At 45.7% G+C, this 16,388-nt stretch overlaps 1 protein-coding gene across 1 annotated transcript in view; it reads left to right on the top strand.

The window, feature by feature from the left end:
- Positions 1–12,640: 12,640 nt before the first annotated feature.
- Positions 12,641–16,388, top strand: part of CERS3 (ceramide synthase 3) — an 84,739-nt gene continuing 80,991 nt past the window's right edge. The window contains exon 1 of the mRNA XM_037053740.1: positions 12,641–12,838. The gene's annotated coding sequence lies outside the window, so the exon portion shown is untranslated. The remainder of the gene's footprint in view (positions 12,839–16,388) is intronic.

Below are 16,388 nucleotides of genomic sequence, written 5' to 3'. Positions count from 1 at the left end.
TTTTTTTTTTTTTTTTTGCTGAGAAGAGTTTATTTTTCATTTCTAAGTTTCTGGGTATTTTTGTTGTTTTTCTTGTTGTTCATTTCTGTAAAACATAAAACTGCAGGAGTAAAGTAGAGTCAGATTTTTGACTGCCTGTTTTCCTGTACATTACTTCGAAATGTTCTTTCTGATTTTTCTTTTTTTTTTTTTTTACAATAAAGGGAAAATAAACCAGTTTCGATGTCACATACCATTCTTTACCTGAATGTGGCATATGCCCTCTTAATAGCATGTCGCTTTTAATATGCATAAGGAATAATTTGATGATTACATGCAAGGGGAGATGAGTGGTGAACTGGAAAATAAAATTAATGGCCAACAACTCTCTCATTCCATGGCTGAGTTTTATTACAAACGAAGCGTGGAATCAGAGTAATGTTTAGAATCAGTAACCTGATTCCCTGAAAAGTCTGTTTGAGTAAATTAAAAAAATGTAAAACAAAAAACGATGCCAGCATATCATCAGCTGGGGGTTGGCAAATGCATCCTGGACGTCACTCGCCACACTGTCCTTGCTAGATTGGCGTGGAGAGAGAAGTCATTGGAATTTATCGGGAGCATTTCTTTCAAAGGCATCGTAACAAAGACAATGAACAGTACTGCTCCTTCAGTTCTTTAATACTCTGTCGGGGGGGGTGTGTGTGGCAGAGGCCCATCTTCAGGAAGATGTGTCATTCCAACGGTGACAGGTCAGTGGTGACACATCCACCGTGGGAGACTGGACTCACAAACACCGCAGCATGCCATGTGCAGTCGTGATAGATAGAACAGATGATGCTGGAAATCTTACGCAGTCTGTATTGTCCGCCTTGCCTGTTGTGAACCAGCTGGGGGAATAAGACCACTGTGGTATTTAAAGTACATTGGGACCATCCATGACCAGGGTTTGAGGTTCCCACATATAGTGTGTGACTGTTCCTCTAAGCCATTTGGGATGATTTCTTTGGTTTGAGCATGTATAAGCAGCAGATAATAAATAATTATATTTTATATTAGAAACACAATAGAAAGTTTCCCCTGTAAAGATTTGAAAACCAGCCCTGGCTGGCATAGCTCAGTGGATTGAGCGTGGGCTGCGAACCAAAGGGTCGCAGGTTTGATTCCCAGTCAGGGCACATGCCTGGGTTGGGGGCCAGGTCCCCAGTGGGGGCCATGTGAGAGGCAACCACAGATTGATATTTCTCTCTCTCTTTCTCCCTCCCTTCCCCTCTCTAAAAATAAGTAAGTAAAATCTTAGGAAAAAAACCCCCAAAACTTACTTATGGTCATTGACATATAGTGTGTACAGTTTTAACTTTATAAATGATTTTTACAAATCAATTACATATTTGCCATTTTACATTTTATTCTTTCTTGGTGTTTCCTTTGTTTGGGGTTGCAGTGGTCTGTCAGTTATTTGTATTTATGTTTGACAGTTATTTGGAAAACACCTACTTTTTTAACGACGCAAGCATTACATTCAGATGCTTTCAGAAAACATGTTTGAAAATTCCTTTTTCTAGTCATCGAAGCCAAGACAGAAGCAGATTGATTGTAGGCTCTTACGTGCAGGATTTAGTTCCCTTTCACTTTCCTGCCCCCTCAAGCTTTCTGGCCAGTGTTAATTTCATCTAAATTCATAAACCAAACTGCTGTTTCCAATAACTTTGTACATTATATATCTGATTCAGTTTTACCTTTACCTTTTCCAGTCCATTTCATTATCAGCATTACATGGATTACTTAGTTTTCACTCTGTTTCCAACAAGCTAACCTCAGGTTGGTTTCTTTTGGGTGATGTTCCCAGGAAGGATGGCTGGAGGATGCCTCTCAGAAGCTTTTCTAGGAAGAGAGGTATATTTCTGAGAGTTTCCATATCAGAGTGTGTCTTTTGGTTGCTTCCTTTTGTTGAGCTGAGTAACAGTTTATCTGGGAATAGTTTTTGGGTTACGACTTTTTAAAAACTGTTGCCCTTGGCTCCATTGTTTTCTATCCTTAGCTGTTCTGGACAAGAAAGCGGAGAACATCGTCCTTTGATTATCTTTACCTTAACTGTGATTTTTTTCTGATGGGTGTGTCCCAAATAATTTCTTGTCCTTGGAATTCAAAAATTTTCTGAGATTCTCTCTAGATCTGGTTCTCTTTTAAGTAGTCTTGTCTAGAACACGATGAGTCTTATGTACCATCCCAGATATTTTTCTTTACAATGCCTTTTTAAATCATCATTTGTAGATTGCATTTCTGCTTTCTGATCTCCATGCATCCTCTCTTAGCACGTCCATCTTCATTCTTTCTTCTGTATCTTCTGGGACAACATCTGAGCTCATCATACCTGATTTGATTTTCCCCAAAGTCAATTCAGCTCACCATCACCTCCAGAGCAGTTGTTAAACCTATGATTATTTTTCTACTTCTTTGCTATCTCCTTTCATGCACCTCTATCAGTCTATTAGCTGTATCCCAGCTCCTCGGTTTTCTATATTATCCTGAGCTCTCCTTGATGCATTTCTGTTTTTATTTCATAGAGACCTTATTAAGACTTGATAACGCTTAATAAGTGAGTTGCTTATTAAAACATAATTTCTGAAAATTTTTGGTGCAAATACTAAAAATACCTTTTTCTGAGTGCTTAATTTTCAACAGATATTATGCACATACTTTCCAGAAATTATCTCTTTTAATCCCCAGGACACCCTGCAAAGAGAAATGATCATCCCCGTTGTATTCAGAAGGAAATGAGCATTTTAAAGGGCTATTAAAAAGCCCAAGGTTACACATGCTAGTTAGTAAATTGAAGCGTCATCGTTTAAACCCAGGGCTCTAAAGCCTGTTTAAATGATTTAAAGGATTTTCAAAGGTTTATTCATATTTAAATCGATGTACCAATTCAGAGGATCCTAGCCCAGGCCAAGTACTTGCCACGAAGAGAATGCTGCTGTCAGTGCAGTGCAGTGGGTGGCCGACGGGGTCCCACTGGCCACCCCTCTCTGCCTGCACTCAGCCTCCAGCATAGTCCCCAGGATGCCCCGCGCCGACCACCACCCCCGTAGCGGTGCCTCGAGCGTCGTCCCAGGATGCCCCGCGCCGACCACCACCCCCGTAGCGGTGCCTCGAGCGTCGTCCCAGGATGCCCCGCGCTGACCGCCGGCCCCACAGCGGAGCCAACTTCCCAGGACCTCCAGGTCCGGGAGACAAGGTGCGGAGTGTGTGGAGCTCGACTATGTGGGGATGGGGACCACCTCACCCCCACCCTAGTGCCCAGCCCCCAGCCCCGCGCAGGCCTTGTCCTTGTCCTGAGTCCCTGCCGAGCGCTGGTCATGTTCGAGGCCCTGTCGCCGCGCAGTGTGGTTCTGGGCCGCGGTGGCCCACACGGGCCGTGTCCGGGTTTCTGTCCCCACAGAAGCCAAAGCGGAGGCCAAGTCCCTGTCCGCGCACAGGCTGTGCCGCAGCTCCTGTCGCCGTGCAGGCTGAGGCCCTGACCCAGTCAGAGTGGCCGCACCTCCTGCTGCAGCCCCTGCGCCCTGGGCCCTGCAGAGTCCATCAGTCGCGGCCTAGGGGGCGACAGTACGGCCAAGTGGTTTTCCTGCGCCTCGACGAGTTTCCGCGACTCGCGGGGCTGGCGCTCCATCCCTGGACGGGAACCCTGCGCATGCTCCTTCCGGGTCCTGGGAGACTGGCTTCGGCGCGGCCCCGGCGGCTCGGACACAGTGGCGGCCTGGGCTCGGCGCCGCAAGCTGACATGGTCCCAGAGCCCCGACAGGAAGGCTCTTGGCCGGGCCTCGCTGTTCTCCCTGTGCCTGGACCTTAAACGCGCAAAAGGCTCCTTTATTTATTCCCCCTAAAATTCAACAAAATGTGCCAAGGACCCAGTACGGCCGAGGCCCAGGACCGAGGCCTGGGTGCAGGGACCTCAGAGAGGAGAAGGGCACCCAGCTCCTTCCTCGTTCGTTGTCTAGTTTGGAGGCCTAATGCATCCTCTGATCGTTGATGCTTACTCCTGTATTTTTTTAATCCCATTATAGAAGGCCTTTGAGTCAACTAGAGTGGAAAAAGAAAAATTGAGCGGCGTGTAGAGTTGTAGAGAGGGCAGAGCAATCTAATTAGGTTGGTTTGGGCAGGTTCCACTGTGCCTCATGATCCGACAATTTAGTAGGTCCAGACCAGAGTCGTTTTGCTTTTTTAATCCTCACCGAGGACATTTTGGTTTTTTATTGCTTGTAGAGAGAGACAGGATGAGAGAGAAGCATGGGTGTGAGAGTGAAGCCTCGGTTGGTTGCCTCCTGTACACACCCGGACTGGGGAACGAGCCCACAACCGAGGCATGTGCCCTGCCCTGGAATCAGACCCACAGCCGTTCAGTTACAGGTCGACCGAGCCGCACCCACCAGGGCTAGACCAGCATTTTTTTTTAAAGAGTCTATATTGGGCTGGAACAGACAATCCAATACATCACTCATCGTATGGCTCAGTGTCGCTTTGTGAGACTTTGATTTTCTTTTTTTTAAATTTTTATTTATTTATCTTTAGAAGGGAAGAGAAGGAAAGGAGAGAAATATCAATGTACGGTTGCTTCTGGTGTATCCCCTGCTGGGAACTGGCCCCTGCTTTGACTGGCCTGCAACCCAGACATGTGCTCTGATGGGGAATCGAACTGTGGTGTTTTGGTTCGCAGGCCCGTGCTCAATCCGCTGAGCTACACCAGCCAGGGCTCGTGAGACTTTGATTTTCATTCTATACCGTATGTGTGTGTGTATTTGTACTAGGTCATGATGTAAACTGTGTTTATTGTGGATTACATTTTAAAAGTGTAGGCACTGGTTCAGACCAAGGTAAATAGGTTACATAATCAGAAAGTACCCTTGCAGTCATCGTAATCTGTCTCAATACCAACACGATTGAAACTGTGGAAGAGTCAAATGGTATTTCTGCCCCAATTAGCTCCATGTTTTATGTTTAGATTACACGCTATTAGCATGGCATCTGTCTGGTATCTGACCCATTGCAGGCAGTGCTGATCGTGGCTGACAGGTCAGGAATGGAATGGCAGGATTGCTCTCTGTTGTTTGAGATCAGTCACTCCGATGGCTGCCAATTAGGGAAGCGGCAAGCCATCAGTGCTGCTGGGAAAATATGCATGATCAGTAAGTTCCTTCTACTATTGCCCTGTGTGGCCACGTGAGGATGTTTGCTTTGCATTGTCCTTGCTGAAACCCGGACATGAAGTTTTAACAGTCTTAAAGTTTTCAGGTCTGTTCTGGTTGTTTGTTGTCTTACTTTTTCTGAACACAGGACCTTGACATGGAGCATCTGGGGCCAAAGGGGGTTTCTTGATGACTTGTCATGTGATGTCCTTTTCAGCATTGGTAAAGATTTTAAAAATAATAACTAAAATTTGAAGCCCTCAATGCTTATTGCAATCATTATCTTTATATTTGCTTGCTGAATAGTTGGTTGATTTGAGTTTAAGGACTTAAACCACTAAAAGTTTGGATTTATCGTTGTTGGAGAGAATTTCCCAGTGTGCAATTTATCCTCCGATGTCTAGGTCAGACATTTCATTGTAAATGGCTAGTATTTTCTTTTCCAAATGCACCTTGCAGACAGTTTAACATGATCAAGCAAACTATTTTTTTAAAATCCTCACCCATGGATGCATTTATTGAATTTAGAGACAGAAAGGAAGAGAGAGAAACATCAACATGAGAGACAGACATCCATCAGTTGCCTCCCCTATGCTCTCTGACCAGAGGTCGACCCCACCACCTTTCGGTGCATGGGACGATACTCCACCCAGCTAAGCCACCCGGCCAAGGCTCAAGCAAAATACTTTTACTATAATCATAGTCACTGGTGCCATAACTGCTATGGTAAGGACTCCATGAATATAGGAACAAAAGGATGAATGGACATTATAATTGTAAATTATTTGCGTAAACATTCAGCGATTCATATTATTCATTTTTAGTAAAACTTGATTTTTATACCTGGTTTCTTTTGAGATAATTATATGCAGCAGACTTATTTCGGGGAAATCATGGCTTTGAAAAGAGATAACAGAAATCATGCCATCCTATAGAACACTTTCAAACAACACCCAACAATGAACAAGTTGTGACATCTCCATTTTTAATTCAAAACCAGCCTACTGCAAAAAGAGGTTTAAAAAAAAGAATATTTTTCCTCATTGGAGACCTCAGTAGAAGCTAGTGAGGAACACTTTATATTCAACTTCGTAGGTGGCATTTTGCCCAGATCCCTTTGGTGTCTTCCAACAGTTGATGTGTAGTGCGGTTGACCAATTGTCAGTCTCCCACAGAGGGAGAGCCCATGACTGGCGACATCCAGAGTGAACCTGGTTTTCCAGCCATAGCCAGAACTCGAGACTCTGAGTGCTGAGAGAGCAGGGACCATAGCTGCCTTGTTCACTGTGATTTCCCTCTTTTCAGGCACATAGGAAGTGCTCCACAAATAACTGTTGAAGGAATGGACATCCCATGGAAGGAGGAAGAACAGCAGCAGAAGGTACATATAGCTTAAAATATATGCTTCAGTGTTCTTAATGCATGTTTACCGAGGGTCCTTTATGAACCTGGTAGTGTGTCTGCAGTGAGAGCTGGGCTCAGAAAGTGGGACCAGGTGCACACCTGCATGTGTATCTGTGCACACACACACAGTGATCAGCTTGTATTACAGAAGTAGTCTGTACTTTACTATTAAAGAATGGGGCTGCATAGGAACTGGGGATAAAGGTGGGATTCGGATAACACGTGTACAAACTCAAGGAAGAGAAAGGTTGATTCAGGTTCGTTTGAGAAGCTGAGCTGAGTGGGGCATGGATGAGGAGGCATCACAGGTGGATGTGAGCAGAGGTCAGAGTGAACATAGCCACTGGCTCAGCCCAGAGGAGAGTGAGTATTGGGGTACGGAGGAGAATAAAGTGGGATAGGCTGGGTGGGGATCACATTTTGGAGGGGAGTTTAGGAAATAAGACAGTCAAAGAAGGTTATGTTTAATGTAACCAGTATAAGGAGGCCATAAATTCTGGAGCAAGGAAGTGATTTGATGGGGGCTGTTTTAAGATTGCCTGGTGATGTGGCAGGCAGGAGGGCAGCTCGACCTCAGGGATCAGAAAGGAAAAGAAACCAGCCCCTGCACCCCAGGACTGCGGTCTCAGTGTTACTTTTAGTTGCAGTGGGAGTTTTTCATCACCACAGAAGCTTTGGTGGTGTCCACCAGAAGCAGCTGATGAGGGGAAATGCATTTGGTTTCAAACTCCTTTGTAAGAGGTCTGGAAATGACCAGAGTGACTGAGCCTGCCCAACAGCCACAGTCCCACTCATGCTCACTCAGCCTGAAGCCTGATCTGTGTGTCTGGTGCCCCGTGGAGTAACCAAGTCTGTGGTCAATAAGAAGGCAGAGGCCTGAATGTCTTGTTCCCGGGAATGAGTCTGGGTTGGCCAACGTCATGAAGCTTAGTCCAGCTTGTGTTTTTCACAGGGTCCTTCATCCTGCTTTGGCCTGTTCTTGGGTTAGCTGAACAGCTCTTCTCCCAGCCCTGTGTCGGGAGGTGGCATGTAGGGTATGGGATCGAAGGGAGAACAGGAACAAGAGGGAAATGACAGTTATCTCTCTGAGGTCAGAAGCACCGTCTCCTCGTTTGTGTTTCAAACACCTTATGTAAGGCATTAAAGGATGATGGTTGGTGGATAGGGGCATTTGGCTTTCTTGTCACACATGACATAGTACCGACAGCTGACATATTCGTTCAGTCATCTCCCTCTTGCTTCCTACTTCTTCCTACCTATGCAAGTGCTGAGCTTGTATATCCATTCAAAGCGCATGGAAAGTTTCATTTACTTAGGTGCCAGCACAATGTCGGATGAAGGGAGCACCAGTGTTGAAGCTACAGGTTCTGCCTTCACAGTTTCGGGGGGAGGGGGGTGAAAACTTTATCAGCCCATTTCTGTCTGTTTCCTGATGCCATATTTATGTAGTCCTAGCCCCTCATGTACAGTCTGTGGCTTATGCTTGCATGCACGTGGGATATGAAATAGTAGATGTCTGAGGGTCCTTCTCCTCTAAGGTCCCAATGCTGAAGTATAGAGAATATCAGTGCACCCACGTGGCATCCATGGGGGTAGATTTCCCTCTGCAGCCCGTGCAGCAGGTGTGTGAGTGCGTCTGCTCACCTGTGGTTTCATTCTCGGGACCCTTCAAAAGGTGTCATGTGCCCGGCACACGGTATGAACCCAATAACTACTGTTGAACGAGTTAATAAATAAATACTACGTTTAGGGAATGGTAATGGGTGCTATTTTTGGAGACTTTACATAGTCCTGGTACTTGAGATTTAATGGGAGAAAGTAAGTCTATAAGCATGAAGTAAGGCCTATTTCAAAGTAACATAGGAATAAAGCCTGTGGATGAAATAAATTAATAAGTATGATTATAATCATAACTAACATTGACCTAATGCTTACTATGTGGCAGGTACTCTCTTAAATGCTTTAATATCTACTAGCTTAATGTTTCCACAACTTTAAAAGGTGTAGCTATTACTTTCTTCCCTTTGCATTTGAGAAACCCAAAGAACTGAGTTAGGTTAAGTAACTTTGTCTGGAGTCATACCCCCAATCAGAATAAGGTCACATGATGAGAACAAAGTGGGACTGGGCGTGGGGTGTGGCCTGCCCCTTGCTGACAGCCACACCTGTGGCAGAGGCTGTATGCACAGAGCCTCTGGCCCTCCCCCCATGGGGGCTGTGAACCAAGAGGCTGTTGAGAGCCAGTTCACATGACGGATGTGTGATCTGGTTGGCAGACAGCTCCACAGCTTTCCCAGGGCGCAGGCCAGATGGGTTCTCAGAATCCTCTGCTTCAAGGGCTCAATGTGTAACAGACTTAAGTCTTCAAGGGAAAAATCTCCCCCTCTCCCAGCAAACTCAAAGTAGATCTGACAGTCTTTATAACTCGCAGTATAGACTTAAACTTTTGAAAAAGCCCAACGAATTACCTTTGAAAAAGTACCTCTTGATGAGAGAGGAAGAGACACATCGTAAATAACCAAATAACTGAACATACTCTCGCAGCGCTGAGCCTTGACTCTGCCAAAAACTGCTGGTTCCTGAGAACTCAGCATGAACAAGGCAGACAGAAGTCCCAGCCTCCTGGAGCTGACATTCTCATGGGGGAGACAGATAATAAACAAGGGAATGAGGAAGGGGCCGCTGTGCGGGACGTGACGAGCGACGTGGGGAACAAAGCAGGATGGGATGGAATTCAGACACCACTAGTTCTGATGACCGCCCTCCTGAGTTTGCTTCCTTTCTCACAAAGGAGTCTGGCAGGGAAAGTGTGGGCCCCGGTGGATGCGTGTGATCTGTAATCCAGTGTGGGGACTCAGGCAAAGCATCGAGGAGACTGTTTTATGTCAGTAAGAGGTGGTCATCAAATTCAGGCAGTGCAGGTATTGCTCCAGGCATCTGTGGAAGTGGTTGCTTGTTTTATTATAGAGCATAGGAGTTTTTTCACAATACAGAGTCTGGTAGCATTTTGACTAATATTTCTATCTGTGAGCAAAGCTTTGCATTCGAAAAGTCTGTAAAAACAATAAAATGAAATATTACAAGAAAACAAGAGTTTGTTGTTAACTAAAAGCTCAGAAAGTGGGTTGGTAAGGTTAAATCAATATGGTCCAAACTGTAATCATTACGTTTCTTGGAAGGGATTCTCTCCTTTGATGGAAAAGCAAGTCAAGGCTATGAAACTTATATTTTCTTTTCTAGAAAACTAGGTTAAAGATCATTTGAAACAAACCGTACACCTGAGAATGCCAGAAGTTGCCCTACTTCCATCCACGTCCACACTCCATGCAGCTGTGTGCCCTTTGCTCCTGACCTGCAGAACTGTGGGCACTATATCCAGTTCTCCTCTGCTTGTGGGCCAGAGCCTGTGTGCCCATGTCCTGCTTGCTGTAATCTCTTCTGTGTGCCTTGGTGGCCCTCCGGGATCCTGATGAGGTCCACTCCCTCACTGTACTGCAGGAAATACACTCAGTAGATGCTTTAAACACTCACCTGAGGCACATTTAATACCAGCCATGCTCGGTGTGTAAACACCGTCTCGGTTGCTCCCCACAGAACCTCTCCTCTAAGATCAGGCTGAATGGCCTGCATTTAGTTGTCAGAGATGTGATGTTCACTTTGTTAAATGCAATGAATTGTTAAGATTTTAATAAATGACTCAATGTCTATGAATGAGGATTCAGAATGTAAAATGAATTTAATGTTTTAACTTACTCCTAACGTTTTCTCAGAACATGAAAGTTAAGGGTTACCTGGAAGAAATGGCCCTGAGATGTACAACTTGCTCTGTCTGTCCTGCTTCCTGGGGTTTTCTCTTTCTGTCAGCTGTGAACTAATACAGTTATCCTGAGGCACAAGTGAGAAAGAGAAAAAGAAAGGCATTACCTTAGGAGTTGTCCAAAGAACCATATTTGTGTTTGTTTACTTTCCTCAGAGGACCTGTGCACAGACACACCAGGCTTTCGCACAGACGCACCACTCCCCGAAGCCACAGCCAGCAGAGCTTCAGAATCCCTCACTTCCACTTCTCTAGCTATGGCCCCGTTTCCCCTAGGGTGTACAACAGGTTCCTTTTTACATATGTCCCTGAAGAATGAGGAGGAACTGCACCTTGACAGTGAGTCAGAAGCAGAGCAGATAACAACCTGCTTTTGATGATAGGGGATGTGCTGAGTTATGTACAAATACTTCGTGCTTGACTGGACCATTCTATTTCTTCGGTAGGTGGCATGTATCAATATTTAATTGTACAAGTGACTAAAACAAAAAAATGTGGTTCTACAACACTCTCTCGGCTTGTTTAATTCTGAGGCAGGGAAGTCAAAATGGAGTTGAGGGGTCTTCTCTTCTCCAGATGTCCCCGGAGTGAAAGTGAGTGCTGGTTGCTCACGATGGTGGTGTGAAATGTTTGGCGGGTACTGAACAGCTGGGCGCTATGTTAAGTTCCAGGAAGGGGGGATGTCTAAGGCATGTGCCAGAAGGGTTCCTAGTGTGGTGGGGAAGCAGATGCAAAACCAGTGAAGTGATAATGATGGAGTGAGTGTTGTGATGTAGGTACATACACAGAACTGGGAGGGCTGGAGCTGGGGACCTGACAGGGGAGTCAGGCTTTCGTTGGCCAGAGCAGCCCATGGAAGGGCCCAGGAGCTGTCTGTCCTTTTCCCTGGAAAGTAGTGGGAGGGGCAGAGGGAGATGCTAGGAGCATGGTTGTAACCAGGCTGTCTCCCATGCCAAGTAGCTGTGGAGGGAAAAGGAGGCTGGTAGAGCTTTATCAGCAGGGGAGAGAGACGTGATAAAGAAAAAATGTTTCATTAGGGAGATCAGTCCGGTGGCAGCTGGAGGAGGATGGACCAGATGTGGGCGCCCTGGGGTCAGGGGGACCAGGCGGTGCTGCAGAGGCTCCTGTAAGACGTGAGGAGGGTCTGAACCGCCACCTGCCACATTTAGTGATTGGGGGTACAGCCCTGCTGCCAAATGAGGTTTACAATTTACAACTGCTTATGAGAACAAAAAACGTCTGGGCAGAGGAAAAAAACCGGCCTAGGAAGACTTGAGTGAGCAAGTGTTGAGTGAAGAGGCCTTTACCAGTCCTCTTCCTTTAAACTGAATTCATTAGTGAAATTTGAGAAACTGGGGAATTTTAACGAACTTGAAACTGGTGTTTTCCCTTCTCGACCCTTAGTCAGTTTTTAATCTGCTGTCATCTATTAGCCAGCAGCAGAAGGAAGGTGTCTTTCAGCAGTTAAGTCAGCCAATGAGAAGAGGCTTTCTCAGTGGGCGGTGCTCCGCAGCCTCCTGGGAGGCGAGGGTTGGCTTACCAGCAGCACAGGAACCAACTTGTTTTGGCTCTCTTACTTGTCAAAGCACCTTCTTCAGGCGAGAGAAAGTGAAAACAGCCCCAAAAGGCGCACCATCTCAAACAACACTGAAAAATGCAGACACACTTGTCTTTGAAACTAAAAGCCTTCAAGCAGACGGACACATTTCTATCCTGTGCTTAGGGGTTTGTCTTTCATTGTCTGTGGTGCCGGCCCTTTGAGACTGGCACAAATAAAAGCAAAGAGATCTACATCTGACTTATAAAAAGGAAAGATGGCCTGACTCTCTTTTTTCTGGTTCTTCTGTGGTTCAAAAAAACTTCAGTTGCGAGGAAACAGGCGCGTTGCTGTGGATCGATGCTCCACAGTCGGTGAGCTTCGTGGCGTGGTGGCAGTGGTGGTGACTTCGTTAGCACAAAGCCCTGTCAGTGCCCGCAGGCTTCTAGAGAGTACCGTGGCTGTCAGACCGGCTCCGCCGACAGCGCATTGTCCACAGTGCCGGGTTTCCCTCCGCAGCAGGAACCCCTTCCTTTCAACACACACAGTAAGAGCATCCTGTCCAGCAGTTAACTAATACCTGTGAGCCCTGAAATGCAACGACGATGAGGCAATTCACTGTAACCCTGTGCCTGACTGGTTCCAGTTTTCTCCTCTCGGAGTGGTGAAACAGGAAAGGACATCCCATCAGGAAGAACCTGAAGGTGCCATCCAGTAGCTGCGCCTCACGTCACTGATTGCCCTCAGTCAGAAATCTTGACTTGCAACTTTAGAGGGTGGGTCTCTGAAAGAATTTCAGAGCTTGCTCGGAGATGAAGAGAGTTGCTCTCTGAGGAGACGGAACCTGGCTGGGACGCTGGCAGGGTGGCTTGGACTGCTCAAGCCGGGGGCGCCTCTGTGGACTGAAGTTTCGGGAAGGTAGGTGCCTTTCCGTTGAGGTTACTGTTTGAGAACTTGCAGAACCAAGTTGACCTTAACCCTCTGTGTGTGTATGTGTGTGTGTGAGAGAGAGAGAGAGAGAGAGGGAGGGGGGACTCAAAATGCTCATTTTGGCCTGATATACTGGGAAAGATACAGGAATTTGAATCCCTTTGCTTGGCGAGTCTTCCTTCAGACATCTTGAGCCGTGGTGAATAAGTGTTGAGTGCAAACTTCTACTTCGGACCAGTGTTGCTGGCTGTTGGGAGAGTTTGAACTGATTCGTTGAAGGGGCAGGGAGAATTCTTCCGAGAGTGAAATCCCACAAGGCGAGACTCAGCCAGCACAGCTTGGTTGGTCAGGAAAGCCTTCCCTGGCGCTGAAACCAAAAGCGTGGCCGCAGGTGGGGTGGTGAGCCCTCTCAGGGCGGCTCAGTCGGGAACAGGGCAGCGCTGGCTCCCCGCAGTGGTGCTCATCTCTGTGCTGCCCCTTCTCGAGGGCAGAATCTCAGCGTCATCCCCAGAAGACACCAGCTCATTGGCTCTGAGACTGCCAGCCTCCTGGGGAGAAACCAAACAAAATTATCCTTTTTCTAACCCAAGCACGTGTTTAGCAAGCATGTTCTTCTGAGCAATTTTATTTCCTTAATAGCTTTACATGGAGCAAGGAAAAGAAACATTTGGGACTCGCCAGGTGGTGAATAGTAATTTATTCATTAATCCATAATCTTCGAGTGCCTTCTCTACCATGAGTGAGGGCTCAGACTTAAAACAGCACCTTTTCACTCCTCTGCCCTTATAAGCCTTTTTTTAAAAAAAAATAAATGGGGGTTTCCAGTTATGATTTCATCAGTAGAATCCCTGGCCAAAGGGAAAAATTCTTTAAGGAGAAAAGACACATATGTTCCTGCTGATAATATTTCTAGAATCTTCCCATTAAAAATATTTCTGCCTTTCCTAAAAGCAATCAAATTAATTTATATAAGTTTGAAGATAACTCCGGGTTAGTGATGATCTATATTTATTTACTGAGTCCTTGTGGTGCATATATGCAGTTTCCTATTTCATTCAGTGTGCTAGAACTCACGTTGTGCAGTTTTCAGATGAGGAAATACAGGCTGAGTGGTTTACCGTGGCATAGCGAGGAAGGGAGAGGGTCAGAACTCTGTCGCCTTTTTGCACACAGAGATGTATGAGATTGGAGCCTTCTGCATGCCTATCCCTGTGCATCAGCCTAGAGCTCTCGTCCTGTGAAGAAGTTCTGAATATGTGTGCTGTCTTGGTCAGTGTGCTGACTTGGTGTCTTACAGCAAAAGACCAAAAGTCAGTCTATAGTCTGCTTCTGCTGTTGGGGTGAGGGCATGGTGCGGGGAGCAGGACAGGGACTGGAAAGGCAGAAAGATCCAGGTTTGACTTCCTGCTTCTTGCTCACTAAGTCTGTGCTAGTCGGTGAAATTCTTCAAACCTTGGTTTCCTTGTTAATAAGGTCATTATTATGATGTCCACCCCACAGGGTTGTTACCAGAAGTAGAAAGATAAGATATGCAAACTGCCTCTCACACGACTGACAGATGGTAGTCTTTCAATAAATATCACTGCTCTAATTATTTGTTGATGCTTTCCTCCATCTTAGTGTGATTGACTTTTCTTTGAAAATCATGTATGGTGAAGCTGATTGGCTTTGACACAGCCTCTGAATCAGGGTAGTGAACATCCTATATGAAGAGTCCCCCAGAGCATAGTAAAATCAGGCAAAAAAATAAAAAGCAAGAACACTAGATGCTTCTTGTTCAAAAGCCAGCTTCTTTTGCTAATTGTTGCCACCGTAGGTCACTACACAGACACGCACACACACCCAGTTTGTCTGAGTTTTCCTGGGTCCCCAAAGTCATAGCAGAAGCATTGCCAGCAAAGGGTGAGTGAGAGGAGGGTCTGGCTGCAAAGTCTCATGGAACAAAGGGTATGGTGTGGCGACCACTGTTTACCCCCAGGCAGGCTGCCTACACAGCATCCTTGGGTCTTACAAGGCCTCCCCAATGGACTTTAGGGATGCAGTACAAAGGTTGAACTAGAAATAAGATTCCTTTATTAAGAAGAATTTGAGACATGTGTGGTTGATGTATTTACTGGCTAAGAGCCTGGAGTCGCTTTTATCAAGTAGGCCAGTCGGCATCAAGATCAGTACTCTGACAGTCTGTCCCTAACTGTGAATCCCGATGGAGTGATGGGCATCCCAGAGAGACAGCACAGGGACACAGGGATGCGCCTGCCGGAATCCGATGCAGTGGTGTCTTTCTTTTCCTGGACACACGGACACTGGCCTTGTTGGTCTTACACAGCCCAAACTTGTCATTTCATTTACCTGGTGGGCCCAGAACCACTGAAGACATTTTTGTATCAGCCCCAGACAGACTAAACACTGGCACTGGGGAGCCTTCTGAAGTAGCAGGCCTGATTCCCCTAAGCCCTAGTCAATAGTCGGTGTCATCATTTTATGTGTCACACTGCATGAGATGCATTGCCTTAGGATTGTGTCTTACAGCAGGGATTTTAAATTAGGAAAACCACAACTAAGCTAAAACCCCAGTTAAAATACATGAGGGCTTAGGTATAAAGCCTCAAATGGCAAGTAAACAGAGAAACTAAGAATTTCTGATGTTGTACAACATTGTAACAGCCGAAATGCTCCATGGGCTTTTTGTCCATAGTGGGCAGATGTGTGGTTGTAAATGGACTTCGTCAATCACTGTGTTTTTAAAACAGTTAAATTACCTTCAGATTGCATTGTTATCTAAGTATCTCCATGCCACTCAGATACAAAGGTAGAAGGTTTTGGTCCACTTTAATACCACTTCTTCATTTTTCACCCACCTGGTGACTGGAGAATCTGTGCAGGAGGGTTGTGCTACCAAACAGACCAGAGGCCTAACCTGTGACTGATGTTTGGTTTACAGAAGTTCCAAGCAAATGAAATGTGTCCCTTTTGTTTCCTGAATTACACCTTCAAGAAATACCAGAAAACTAAGATATTTCACCCAAATTTCCAAATACTTCTGCTTAGGATTGGCAGACACACCCAGACCACCGATACACACACGCACGCACACACACATACACACACACACACACACACTCACGTGCACAATATCAAATAAAACCGAAAGGTACCTCCTTTTGGTGTGTGTGCACAAAGGTTTATGTCTTCTCCTGTCACAGGTTGTGCTGCCTCCCTCTCACAGCTGTGCCTTTGAAACCTGTGACACGTGGTCACCAGGACTGGAAAAGAGAGGAATGGAAGTTGTTCTCTGGCTTTTTCTTTTAATTGAGCTATAATTGACCTACAACCTCGTATCAGTTTCAGATGTTACATAATGATTAGGTATTTGTATATTTTGTGACATGATCACCAAAATACGTTTCTCATTAAAGGGAGAGGTATAAAATTCTCAGCTAGAGCATATGTTTAGATTTTTCGAAGAGATAAAATGTGCCATTAAGGGGCTTAAAATCATTTTAATTTACTATCTCCATGTTCTAAACTGAAGTACTTA

The sequence above is a fragment of the Sturnira hondurensis genome, unplaced genomic scaffold (assembly GCF_014824575.4).
Source record: "Sturnira hondurensis isolate 20B ecotype Veracruz unplaced genomic scaffold, ASM1482457v3 Scaffold0007865, whole genome shotgun sequence".
Classification (NCBI taxonomy): Eukaryota; Metazoa; Chordata; class Mammalia; order Chiroptera; family Phyllostomidae; genus Sturnira; species Sturnira hondurensis.
Note: the sequence above shows the minus strand (reverse complement) of the source record. Positions and strands in the feature narration are given on the sequence as shown.